Source organism: Cyrtonyx montezumae, unplaced genomic scaffold (genome assembly GCF_038088225.1).
Source record: "Cyrtonyx montezumae isolate F1298 unplaced genomic scaffold, pur_monq_1.0 scaffold_8, whole genome shotgun sequence".
NCBI lineage: Eukaryota > Metazoa > Chordata > Aves > Galliformes > Odontophoridae > Cyrtonyx > Cyrtonyx montezumae.
This window is the reverse complement of record NW_027072089.1, coordinates 97,164,528-97,178,086: the sequence shown is the minus strand read 5'-3', so window position 1 is coordinate 97,178,086 and position 13,559 is coordinate 97,164,528. Positions and strand designations below refer to the sequence as shown.

The 13,559-nt window shown below is 39.9% G+C and overlaps 1 protein-coding gene across 1 annotated transcript in view; it reads right to left on the bottom strand.

Moving 5' to 3' along the window:
• Positions 1 to 13,559, bottom strand: part of BMPER (BMP binding endothelial regulator) — a 150,765-nt gene that overhangs the window by 74,744 nt on the left and 62,462 nt on the right. The gene's annotated exons all lie outside the window — the stretch shown is intronic.

Below are 13,559 nucleotides of genomic sequence, written 5' to 3'. Positions count from 1 at the left end.
TTTCATCTAGCTATCCTGCCTCATTTATCACTCTGAGCTGTGCTTATCCTAACAATAACCTTTGTGTTCCTGGATGCTGAGATGGAAAGCTTATGAACAGTCTCCTCCCACGTATATGCTGGATGCCTCTTGAGGCTCCCTAGGGAAAGATGGAAAAACTGTTCATTTTGAAGAGCTCTGTGCCTGAAATGATATGCCATTCCACTCCTAATGGCCTCTGAATCACGTAAAAGCTTTTACATAGGGTAAAATCCACATATACACTATTACATAGAAAACAACATATTGACTGTACCCCCATTCTGTAATAAGTTTTCAGGCACTGGAGTCTACCTGTCCCGTGGGGCTACCAAAGCATCCTGAATGCATATGGCTAAGATCTGCTCATAATTCTTTCCCTGCTGCATGCAGAAACACAGAGGTTATTGTAGACCAAAAAGACTGCTCTAAATTAAGGGTCAGACCAGAAACTTGACAAAATGAAATGAATTCCTCACTGAAGTTATGATGCTGTGGGAATAGCTCTGTGAGAAGAGACACAGGTGCAGGATGAGAGAATAAATATCAAAGGAGATTTCTCCTGTCATTCTGTTCAGGGAAAAAGGCCAAGAGAAGACGAAGTTCAAACTTTGGTGATAACTCAATGAATTGCAAAAGATGGCAAAGAGGCCTCAGTCAGCACAGTGCCAGAATCAGGAATACAACCATGGGAGCTAAAGGAATGATCCAGAACATGGTGATCACAGATCTCTTGCAACCTTGCTGCTGTATTTGACAGTCACATATCCCATGCCTCTACGTATTTTGTAGAGTCTTTCTTTTCTGACAGATAGAATCAAAGTTCAGTGTTATAAAATACTGAGGCATGCCACGCAGGCTGTTGCACAGACTTTTTAAAAATATATATGAAACTCCCTAGATAACTAGTGAGTGAAAAATATCAACTATTTCTTCATTTTTACTTTTTGTTTACAGCTCCCTTTTATTACCAGCAGTGGCTTCCTCTGCACAGAACATTTGTCTTAAGCCCAGTTTCATCTCTCCTCTCACTTCACTGTTACACTCAATTCCAGCCCTAATGCTTCTAGAGTTTTAACAGAAAAACAACTTTCTAGCTCACTGCTGTCTCAGATATGCTCTTCCAAGTTCAGAAATCATCACAGGTTATATATTCAAAAAGAGACAAATAAGTAAGAATAATCCTACTTGCCCTAAGAGCTCTTTGAACGCTATAAGGAAATGCCAAAATTTACACAATAATTCTGTCAGCCTCTTTAATCTTAAATTTTTTGTAGGAGTATCTAGCTTTAGTCATCAACATTCAATACTCACAAAGTAAAAAATTCAGAATACTAGTTCACAAAGCAGGATTACCTAACACTGCCAATTCTTTATACAGCATGAAATAAAATGTACAGAAAAGACAGTATAACAAAGCTCATTAAAAATGCAAGGGAAATATTAAATCCTGAGAGCAAAAAGATTGGCTCCAGATAAGAATAAACCAGGATAAGCATTGTACAGTTAACACCTTGCCTCCCTCACCTCCCAGCTACATCCACAGCTCTTAGCTCATATTTCCCTGTTAAGTGTAACATCTCCCAGGCAGCCAGAATATTCCAGGTCTGAAGCAACACTTTCCAGTAAAATCAAACCTGAATTGGAAGCCAGTGCAGACCAATAAAGTACAGTGACATCTCCTTCCTGTGAGAAATTCTACTCAACAGCTAGGCAAATAAATTATTGAGTGATAGTTAGATGAAGCCTTAATCAGGATGCTGTCACACTCCACAGTCCTCTGGAGGGAATGGATTTCATAAGAGATCTGAGGTGTAGAGTGCAGAGGTTCACTGTTCAAGGTGAAAGCAAACAATAACTCTAATAATCCCTGCTGCCATCTCATACCTGCAAAACAAAGCAAGAGGATCCCTGGAATTGGCTCAGAGGGCAATATGGACTGAGGTACTGTTCTGTCTCAGCAGCTTTCTTACAGGCAAGGGAGCGAGGAAAAGACAGACCATCACTTTCTAGCTGTTCCATAAGATGCCTCTCCTTGAGGAAGAACTGCCTTAATCTCCCCTAAAAAAAAATGGAGCTATTCAGCTGTCCTTCCATCCACTTCTGACCCTGACTTTGACTATGATGCTGCACTGTTCAACAGGGACAGAAGAAACTCAGCAGAGACAAGATATACACAGCCAGGCTGTGTCAGACATTAGTGGAGACATGGAATAACAGAGAGGGTATAATTTCGGGACATGCCCAGTGTATGGTGTGTATGTAGCCTGTGTACTAGGACTGATGGAGGAAAACATGTCTGCAGAAAAAAATTGTCTGTCCAAAAATTCTTGAAGGCTGAAGAGCTGCTGCCATTGAACTCCAAAAGTCTTGGCCTGCATGTACAATGAGAGCAATAACAGTGACTATCACACTGAACAATGCTCTCAGGCATCCAGTTTAATTTTTAATTAGTCCCACATGGAGCCAGGAGTTGTCTATAAAAGTATGAATTACAAAATAAAGATAATATGTTAACAGTTAATATTATCAAGAGCTATATCTCTTTATTGTAGGTAAATACCCTGAATGAATAGTACCCACACAATATAATGAAGATAGACAGTATATTTTTGGACAGATTATCTAGATGGTATAAAGACACCCAATAAATCAGGAAGGGCTCACTTGTCACCAAAGGTCAAGCCTCGCCTGGAACTCCACGTACAGAGGGCTCTCCAACAAGAGAGCCTTCCTCAGTGGTGGTCAGCCCTTAAATAGGGTCTGGGAGAGGTGCAGCCGCACTCTACTCCTTCTGGTCACACAGGTGCATTGCCTTCACCTCTGCTCCTGCAGCTGACTCAGTGCTCTCATCAGGTGATCAATCAGTGGTTCAGGCCATGATTCAACAGTTCCCATACACTTGTGAGCATATAATTTTACATTTCTCTTTCAGGCTTTATCTCTGTGTAATAGTGAAGCTGTAAACCATCTAAAAATGAATCCTCCCTAGTTTTCCCCTGTGTTGACCTTGTGTTTGAAAGACTGCAAAGTCTCAAACAGAAGTAAAATTTCCATCAGTTTTGCAGAAGACCATGTCTGTGTACTGGGACTAGGATTCAGCCCAAACTGGATTATAAATTATTCTTCACTTTTTTTTTTAGAAGAATGAATAGTTCCCTTGCCAAATGAGTCTATCCTTATCAAATAAAATAAGTAATTTATAAAGAAATAGCAAGATTACCTTTATCTCAACTCCAGGACACATATTTCATATATTTAGAGCCAAGCGTGGTCTTAACAAGGGTTGCCATAAGAACTAAGACAGATATTCAAGACTGTGTACAGCTTTGAATAAAGATCACCAGCATGAAAACTATCTTTGAGAGTTCAGCAGGACCACCAATCACTAAGCAAGTCTGGCCATGCTATTGGGAAAAGAAGCCAAATAAATACATATCGGATGACTGCTTGCTTTCAACTATTCTAGCATTTTGCTCACGACTACAGCAAACATCGATAGCCACAATAAAAAACATTATTACTTTTGTGACAATCATGGCACTAAAGCAATGCATGGAAATCTGCTGATAAAGGAATAGGTCTATCATTTGAGGACCAGATAATGAGTATTACCATTCTAGAGAAGAAAAAGGTAGTTAAAACATACTGGTACTCTTATTTCATTATGCCATAATTGCTGACATGTATGAATTGGATAATATATGACTGGTATACAATTATTTATCACCAGGAGCTACATCTGATGTATTAATTATTGTGTGATAGTGAAGACATCCTCCTACCTTCCAAACGCGCACTAAATATGTAAAACTAGTCAGCAACATGTATTACGCAAACATCTTCAAAAGGCCCCTTGAATCAGGCACTTGTAAACTCATGCCTTGGGTTTACAGTCAGGTCTACAGTCCTCCACTTGTTTTGGAGGTAGCCTTCACATGCAGAAGTGAGAGGGTATCATGATTCAGGTGTAGGTTTTATTTGAAAATAGGTGTTATCTCCCAAATCAAATGACAATTCTGTTCTTATAAGAACTCTGGTGGCAGACAGCCTCTGGGAATACCTTCATACTTACACAGTATTGGAGGGTCCCTGCAAAAGCCACACTGTGCACAGTGACAACTCCCTGGAAAGGTCACTGGAGGGGGAAGTGGGCAAAGGAGCAAAACAGTTCTCAGCACAAAAGCAAATGGCGCATCAATCAGCACAACAAACAGGCAGACAGACAAGCCAGAGCTTCCCACATCCCAGCAGCTTGATATGTTGTCTAGACAAGGATTTTAAAAATGTCTCTTTAGAAAATGTTGGATAAAATTCAGAATAAGGAGATCTTGAACTTTAGTTCAGCACAAGAGGTATTTAAACTGTCTTGTGTGTGCTTCATTTTCATACTCTGGATCCAGATGTTAAAACCCTGATTTCTGTAGTATTGCTGCTATAGATAAGCTTTTGAAGAAGGTTCTAGTGACAGCTTAAAGTGGTGTCATAAGAATCGGCATGTGCAGCAAGTGCTCTGAAGAGCTCTTCTTCATTTTAGTATCAGATCATGCAAATGAGTATGAATATAAAATATTTTCATAAATGTCTTAAACATTAGCTAAAATCCATAAATGGCAAACTGAAAGATTCCCATGAATAAATTGCTAGAGTAACTTCTTGACAAAGTAAAGGTACAATTCTTAGACAAGTATTTCTGTTTTCTTTGAACCTGATGCAAAGACATTCCTTGTCTTAGTCAAGAGAAGCCAAGAGAATCCATCGATCTGTACCACCACTCCCTTTATGTGCAGCCTTATGATACAAGTACTTAGATGCAGTGCTTGTATAATCAACCAGTTGTATTAATTATTCAGTTCAATTAGTTGTCTCCAACTAATATGAATTCACATACCCAAGCATATAGAGAATTGCAAGTGAGGTTGCAAAGTGTCATGTAGTTGCAACATCCTGACCTAAAACCAGCAACTCAAAGATCTTCCACTTGGAAATTAATAGGTATGTGGTTGTATCCAGCTGCTGATGAATTATCTAAATTATTCATTATTTAGTTGTATCCAACTGCTGATGAATTATCTAAATTATTCATTATTTAGTAGTTCAGGGTAGGATGAATCCACTGAGATAGTCATGCTTTCCATCAACTAAATAGCATGTACAAAGTGACTCATGTAAGTAGCAAGGCAACCCAGTCTTGCCACCTACTTGACTGTCACATTTCTTGGGATTGCTTAGATGGAAAAAAAAATCTCTCTTTTTCAGAGGGAAATGGTATGCTGTGTTTGTTTGCAAATGCATACTTGGAATATCACAGCATCCTCTTGCAGGGTGAAATATGGAATTCTGTGCTATGTTTCTCCACTTAGAAATCAGGTGTTCAAAACGGAATTCAGCTCTCCTGCACAAGGAGGTGGAGGACCAAAGTATCCAGGAGGTGGAGGACCGAAGTATCTACTGCCTTGGGTGAAACAGAATATTCTGGAGAATAAAATCAAGCTTTGCACAGTAGCTGTCTTATAGTATACAAGGCCAGAGACAGTGCTCCTAAAATTTCAGTTGGAACCACCGAAGGGCTCCTCAGGGAGAGTCAGGCAGAGCCCTGATCTCAGCTGGGGGCTCAGCACAACCAGCACGTGGTCATATTTCTCTGGTCTAATAGCGCTGTGCAGAAGTGTTGCTCAGATTATATTGCATCTGGCTTCACAGTCCAGCTGAAATCAAATCACCCACTGACCCAACAGCATAGCTGCAGAGTCTAGCAGCTGAGCAGCCAGCAGCCCTCTCCCCTCCAGGGTTTACAATTGGAGGGCTTTTGGCTCTGTTTAAAGTAACATTGTAAATAGCCCCTCTTCACTTGGAAGCCATGAAAGATTTAATCATAGTGCGTTCTCTTTTACTTTCGGGCTGATTTCCTGAAGAAGGAAGGACTGTGCAGGCACAAACCAAGCACACCTGTAGCTTGTGAATCCCCAGTCAGCTCCAAACACCAAGGGACTCCACTGGTACAGAGATAAAATAACAAAAAAATCGAGAGATATAAAAACTCTAGGACGTTAAATTTCTACATGTTTTGATAAAAACAGATGGCTGCAGTGAGTACAGAAACCTAGTTGCTTTACGTAAGGGACACAAAAAAGCAGCCTCACTGTTAGGCAGCGGCTGTCCATCTGGCAATGTCTTCCAGACCCAATGCCTTTTGCTTGGTGCTCAAGTCGTGGAGGAGCTGGAGGAGAGCTCAGATTTTTGCAATTGGGCCAGATAGAGGAGCAAAGGGCTATAGAAACAGCCCATCTGTTGAGTCAGACCTTAATCACTTCAGCTCCTAGGACAATGTCTTTATTTTTAGGTTAGCAGGGGCAATGAGACATGAGGCCGGTCTGTATCCGATACCTACTGCACCATTCCCATGAGGTGTGACATTTTTTTACCCGACTTTCCTCTTTTCTTCCTCAGTACCTACACAGATTCATGATACCTGTGTTCCAGACTGGCCTGTAACTGAGTGATGGATTCTTCCAGCTGGAGCCCATATATTCTGCTTCAGGATCTGTTTTTTATTGATCACTTTCCACTGTGGTTCAACAGTATTTTTCCAGGGGCAGACCTGTTTCTCTCCACAGTTCTGTACTTCATTAGGTACTATTTAATGTCTCTAAACTTACACGCAGAAGCCAGAGCTTTCAACTCTGTAATACAAATGTCTATTCCTTCTCCTGCTAGTTGATAGTGAGTTCAAACAATCGACTCAGTATCTCTTTACAGCTCAGATATGTCTGTATTCACAGCACACCTCAAATTCTTTTGTGGGCTGTTTAGTTATCTTGGACATTGTTTCCAACAACAGTTTAAACTTACTTCTCAGAACTTTTTCTTCTCAGTGAGAGAGTATCTAAGAAGCTATAATCCTTTTCTCAACTCTTCCCATAATACTAATGCTACAGGTCAGTCTTTGTTTCTAGCAAGGAAAGTTTGGCCAGCATCTGAAATCCATCTTTTCTCTAGTCCAAATCCTTTCATACCACTTCCAATACATCCTGTCATTTCACACACTAATCAAATTTTTTTTCCTTTGCTGCAGATCTCATTGAACTGATAGCTGTCACTGCACCTCATATATCTCATGCTGAATAGTAGTATCAAAAGTCTTCAGACCTGTGAAATTGAAACTTGTTCTTCATTCATAGAGTGACTTAAAATACATGCTGTGACCATGGATACCACTTCACACAACCTCCCAACATATCTTGGTGTTTTCTGTGAACCATACCTCCTTCCATAGGCTGTGCTTTGACTGCTAGACTCCCTTCAGTTGCTGCCCAGGACACACTCCAATTGTACAAAGTCATCTTTTTGACTGCTGCTAGAGAAAATGGAGTTAGGGATGTCACTCCACACAGCATACCCTACAGCAGCATGCTTTCTTATAGTGCAGGAATTTAGATGAGCACACTCGGTGCAAGAGGTGCCAGACCATAAAAAACAGTGGGAACCTTCCCATTGATTGTCAGTCTGCTTCAGAGGACAATGCTTAGAGCACAAGACCTGAAGTTGAACAGAACAATGCTGAAAAATGAGGCGAGACAACCACTTTGGTGGAATTGGGCAGGGGGCAGCCCCACACTGCAGGAAGGGGCAGAGAGCAGCAGCTTTGTGGGGACAGTAGAAGGGAAGCAAAGGCATTGGCAAGGAGACAATTCTGGCATGCCACTGCAGGAGAGAGTTCAGCTATTTGTGATTAATTCAGCTGTTACACCAGAGGTCTCCAGTGAATACAGAACCTTTTGTGTGAGCCACATGATAATTTATTTATCTTCTGAAAATTACTGTTTCTATGAAAAAAAAAATGCAATAAAACGTTATTCTGGAAACTGTCTGTGGACAGAAAAACTATTAAAAACCACTAACAAGAATCTTCAGCTCATTCACCTTCCATGTCAGATAATAAGAAACATGGGGTTAAATCCAAGGGACTTTCCTAACTTCAGTTATTTAAAGTGAAGCAGTAGCCTTCTAAATCAGGTCCTGGCTTCTAGCAGCGATGACTTTTCCCCTTAATCAGTTGGAGGAGGCTTTGCTTTCATTGGCACTAAGAGCACATGAAGCACAGTTCAGTGGGTATACAGTTGTATATACACCATCACTGTTTTTGTATGATATTTCAGAGCCCAGTCCTGATGCTTGCAAAATAATATCCACTGACACAATGCATTTAAATAAATAGCACTTGCTTTTCCTAAGATGAATTTGCACAGTTTTCATTTGTCTGTGTGAATGCAGAGTAAGTTTAGTGATACTGCCCTACAAACTTTCCTTGCTATGTCCTAAAGAAAAAGGTTCCTGTATAAGCCCCACATTTTGGCAGCTATCACTGCTGTCTTCACCCCAAATTTCAGTTCCCACATTTCAGCATAACACTGGTCCCAACTCTTGAGAATAGTTTTTCCTTCAGCACAATCTGCTTGCAGAGATATGCAGTTATTAAATCCTTGAAATGTCCCAGGCGTGTTTCTTGCACATACAGAATATTAGTATCATTGTGGTCCTGAGAAAGGTGACAACTCCGACTCTCACTTCATCATCATTCTTTTAAATTCTTGGTCACTACAAGAAACTCTACAGATGTATCCATACAGCTTTGCCTTAGACATTAGTTTTAAATAAGTTACCTTCAGTAATCTGCAGAACTAAATTGAAAGATTGGGCTGAATTAAATAGCAAAATGCCCAAGTTTTGACATCTGACATTTTGACAGAAAAATAAAGGCTTTATTTTTAGCAGTGTGGATAATTTCTTGTGAACAATATGAAGTTCCTTTCATTACATGGCTTGAAGCTTCATTTTTGGAGATGTAAATATCTAAATAAGGTCATGAATAAAACCAGCTAAGGCTGTTCTTGGAAAAGAGTACACAATTCAGAAGATGGTGCCTACACACCTGACTTTGGAAATGTTGTTACTAAGTCAAAAACTGCCAGAATAATTCACACCAAGTAGCTGTTTCATGTAAAGAGAACAGATCTGTTTCAGTGATCCAGGGCAATGAGATACTGGAGAGGCTGGCTTGATCCTTCACTGGCAGTTTCTGCAATTTATGGATGCTGTAACCTGAGGGCTTGGTGATAAAACACACTGATATCTGTAGGACATCTGTGGTAAAAGAAACCATCCTGTTGTATGTAGGTCACTCCAAAAGTAATGCCTCTTATTTATTTCCATGAAAACTACAGCAGATACAAAAAGCACAACAGCACCATTTGATAGTACAAATTCTCAACTATAAAACACTATTTTTCATCGCAGCCATCATCATTAGCTATGCATTTTCACCAGCAATGAACAAGAGCCTGCATGCTGTGCTTGTCAAAATCTGAAATAAGGATGACATACAGTTTTGCAGCTGCTATGATGGCAGATGGCATCGTTCTTAGGAAGAAAGTTGCCCATACAGTCCATTTTTCATTGACCCAAACCAAGGGAAGTAAGAAGGCATCAAATCCAGACTATGCAGTGAGTGTGGTAGGACAGTCCAGCCAAAACTGGCAACATGCTCCACAGTTTTTAAAATGGTATGGGGCCTGGCACTGACTTCTTCTCCAGCCTGACTCTGGAAGTTTCAGCCTTCAGCTTAGTCAGTGTTGTGATATATAACTCACAGTTGATGGTTTATCTTGGTTCCAGGAAATCCGTAAGGAGCACTGTCCTGTCCTCTCCTGTCCTCTCCCTACCCTACCCTACCCTACCCCACCCCACCCTACCCTACCCTAACCTATCCTAACCTATCCCAAAAGACAGTGCATATTACTTTAACTGCTGAGTCTTGAACTTTTTCTTCAAGAGATGGGAAAACTCACATCACCACTCCATGGTCTGTTGTTTTGACACATCCTGACAGACTTGCATATAGTATTTTTTCTGGTCCCATGTGAACATTCATGGTACCCACCTGAAACAAACTTTGCAATATTCTAATGCTGAAGCCGTCATTTCCAATGCATTGAAGCTGATATTCAGCTCTGTACACAGTTCCCTAGTTCTAATCCACTGATTCATGAGGATGAGCTGATCAAGACGCACTTCATTTCATGATGTGACAACTATGCATAGCCATCCTGAACATGGCCCTAATAGTAAAGACACTACTTCTGTCATTTTACAAGACCTTTAGTATATGCACACACACTCCTTAAATGTTGTGTTTTATGTGTACTGCTGAGGTAAACTCTGGAAATACAGGATTACATATGCACTGCTCCCTTAACGCATCCGTCAAAGATTTTTATTAACAGGAGATTCTGTTTGTCACAAGCACTTCCCAAATAAGAGTTAAAAATATACTTTAAGTGTTACAGAGACTTCAGCAGGAGAAAGTGTTAAACCACAGCCCAGTCAGAGGATTTCTTGGAAATATAATTTTAAGAAAACTATGCCCCCTTTATGAAACCAGTGGGTTATGAAACCATGAAATTCTAACAGGAATAGCGTCAGTCCACCTGAGGTGGTGTGGAATTAGGCCCACCATAGATCAACAAGATATTTCCATTATCACTGTGCACTATAATTCCCCTATTTTGTACTAAACTAGAGATGCCCTTCCCCAGAGGTATGGCTTGGCTGTACACCAGTGTGCAGTACACTCTAGCCTGAGATCAAGAGAAAATCACACATTTTGATATTAAACAGAAGCTTTAGCAAGGGTTGCTGAGGAATCTGCAGGTCTCCAGGAAAAGACTTGGGAAGCACTTTGATTAGGACTTTTTTACAAGTCCTTCTATCACTTCCTCCTTTATCCAGGGGTAATGATTTACAGAAGCATCAGTAGCAAATCCTGACACTTTCCAGTCCTGGTTAGCAAGACTGATAGAGGAATCACAGTTCTTCCCTTCTTCCTAGCTTACAAACCATCTGCACACACACAGGAAGAGGGTGGATGCAATCCTAACAAGTCCTCTTTCTTCTTTACACCAATGCATGACTATGTCATAAACTCAGATCTCCACCATCTTCCATTTTTTTATCAGTGGGATCCTGTTGCTAATTACTGAGTTCTCATTGGCAGCAATGCATCTGTAAAAGGTTGATGTCCAGATCTATAAAGAACATACATTTCTCAGGGACAATTTAGTAATGATATTGAACCCATACAAAGAAACATTAAACCATTTAGGCACCAAGCACTCTAAAGCTGGTTGTAGTTTGGCCAGGCCAGTTCTTGCACCTGCCTGAAGGTCTGCTGCTGTTCTTGCTCTGGATCAACACGAATATGACAAGCCAAGCAGCATGGCACTTACCTCTGACCTATGCTCACATGACATTCATAGTCTGATTAGTTTCATATCTAACTAACAAGGCCACGTGGAGTATGTTTAGGGCACAGAAGAATAACCTTCACAGAGGAAGGTCTTATTAAGTCTAAGAAAGGGGGTGAATTACAACACATACATGTATTTCACATTCTGACTCCTCATCAAAACCCAGTACTAATTGCTAACAGAGATTATAAGAAAGTATATAGAATTTGGTTAGGGTTGCACGTGTATGTCTGTCCTTGTTACTGGAAGTCTCCTTTGTACTTGTCTGATGATATAAAATGGTTAATCATCTTAAAATCATTTAAAGTAGCTCATTAAAGATTTCCAAAGTAAACAAAATCATACATTTTAATGCATAGGACTTGATGAACTACAGAAAAGGAATTAATTAGCAAATCAAGACATTTCAAAAACTGAATTATTTCTATTGTAACCCTTATCGCACATGCAGAGAACTTTGACAAATTACTTCCCCAAAAATTCTTGCCTTTTTTTTTCTCTGCTCTTTGTTTTTTTTTAACATGCTCCTGAATCCACAGCCTCCTCCTCAGCAAGTTTTCAGCATTTGCAGTGTTCTCAGCTTCATACGCTTTCAGTTACTAACTTTCACTCTACTCATTCTGGCCTTTCAGGAAAGTTTTTTGATAATGTGAGAAAGTGTCATTGGAAATTATTTTAAAGCAGAGAGCAGCTATACACTCCAACCTAATATTTTAAGTTAACATTAATGGAAGCTATACCTTTCAAAATGATACAGTGATTTTAACTATTTAAAAAACAGACTCATCATATAAAACAGCTGCCATGTTTATTTAGATAAGTGCTCCTCTGCTCTTATAAGTGGAGGCTGATGACAGATGTGTTTTTAAGGCAAAAATATTAACTCTAGAAATGTCAGCATCTGCTTCTTTTCAGCCCAGCCTTACAGATTCACACATAATTTTTCATCCACAAGAAGAGTTTCTTTTTTCTTACAGAGAATCTAAAAACATGGGTGTAAATTACTAATCCCAAGGCCTGACAGTTTTATTAGCATGTCACTAGTGCTACACGTGTTAGGTCTGATTAGACACACAGAGCTGCTGGTTTCCACGGCCTGTTCCTTATGGGATGAGGAAGGCTTTCACTTCCCCTTCAGGAACTTTCCAACTGACTACTCCACCTCTGTGAATCAGTATTTGCTCAAGAGATGCCATAGAAAATAACTGTATGTAGCTCCTGATGTTACTGGGGAAAGAGAGCAAAAAAACCCACAAAAGAACACAAAGCAAAATTCTTTACAAAATTCAAGAAAAATGCCAGCCTTCTAAAGCACATAGTTAGCATGCTATTCTTCCTTTTCATATATTTAATATAGTATTAAATAGTATATTAAATCAGTAATATATGACATAGATGAATCTGTATGGCTTACTCACTGCACACAAACAGAGAAGACCTCCTGTGCTTTACTTTACATGACAGTGGAGCACTGTGGATTCAGATTGCATATCTAAGAAATGCGAGTCAAATTAATGTGTTGTTAAGAACAGTTGTGGACAACCAGACCATGAAACTTCGGCACAGCTTTTAGAAGACAGCTGTCATTAGCAGTTCAAGATAAATTATCTACCAATTAGAGCAAATAACTGTAAGAATTGACCACAATAGTTAAGAAGAATGACTGAAAAGGCACACAGAAGTCACGTACTCATCACTAGCCCATGCTACTTGAGACTCTTTGAATATCCAAGACATTCTCATACATAATACTCAAGATATTCCCAGCATATTAAGAGATTTTCCATTGGAGATCATGAGGGCTACTCAACAGCACATAAAATGCTCAGGTTGAATAATCAAATGCAGTCCTACCCTGAATTGTAGCTGTTCTCCATAGCCAGTTATCTATACTTCAGAATGTTCTTTGCTTATTACCCAGACATTTTAGCGATGGAAAAACCATGCACAGAAAGCAGCAGACAAATCTCCTCCTTTCCCATTTTGAGCATGTTAGAGATGAGACATCATCTGTGGCTTGTATGCAGGTCTCCCTTGTCCTGCAGCATGGTACTGTACCTGAGGTAGTATGTCCAAGAAAGGGCAGACCATGGCCTGAAAACTTGAAACTGCCCATATCTGCTAGAGATGCAAGGGCAAAGCACTAGCACTAAATGACACAACAAAATTTTCCCAGTTTTCCTTGGAGTGAGAGAGTGTAGATCTTCTGCTGTAAGAGTAATTTATGTACTTATA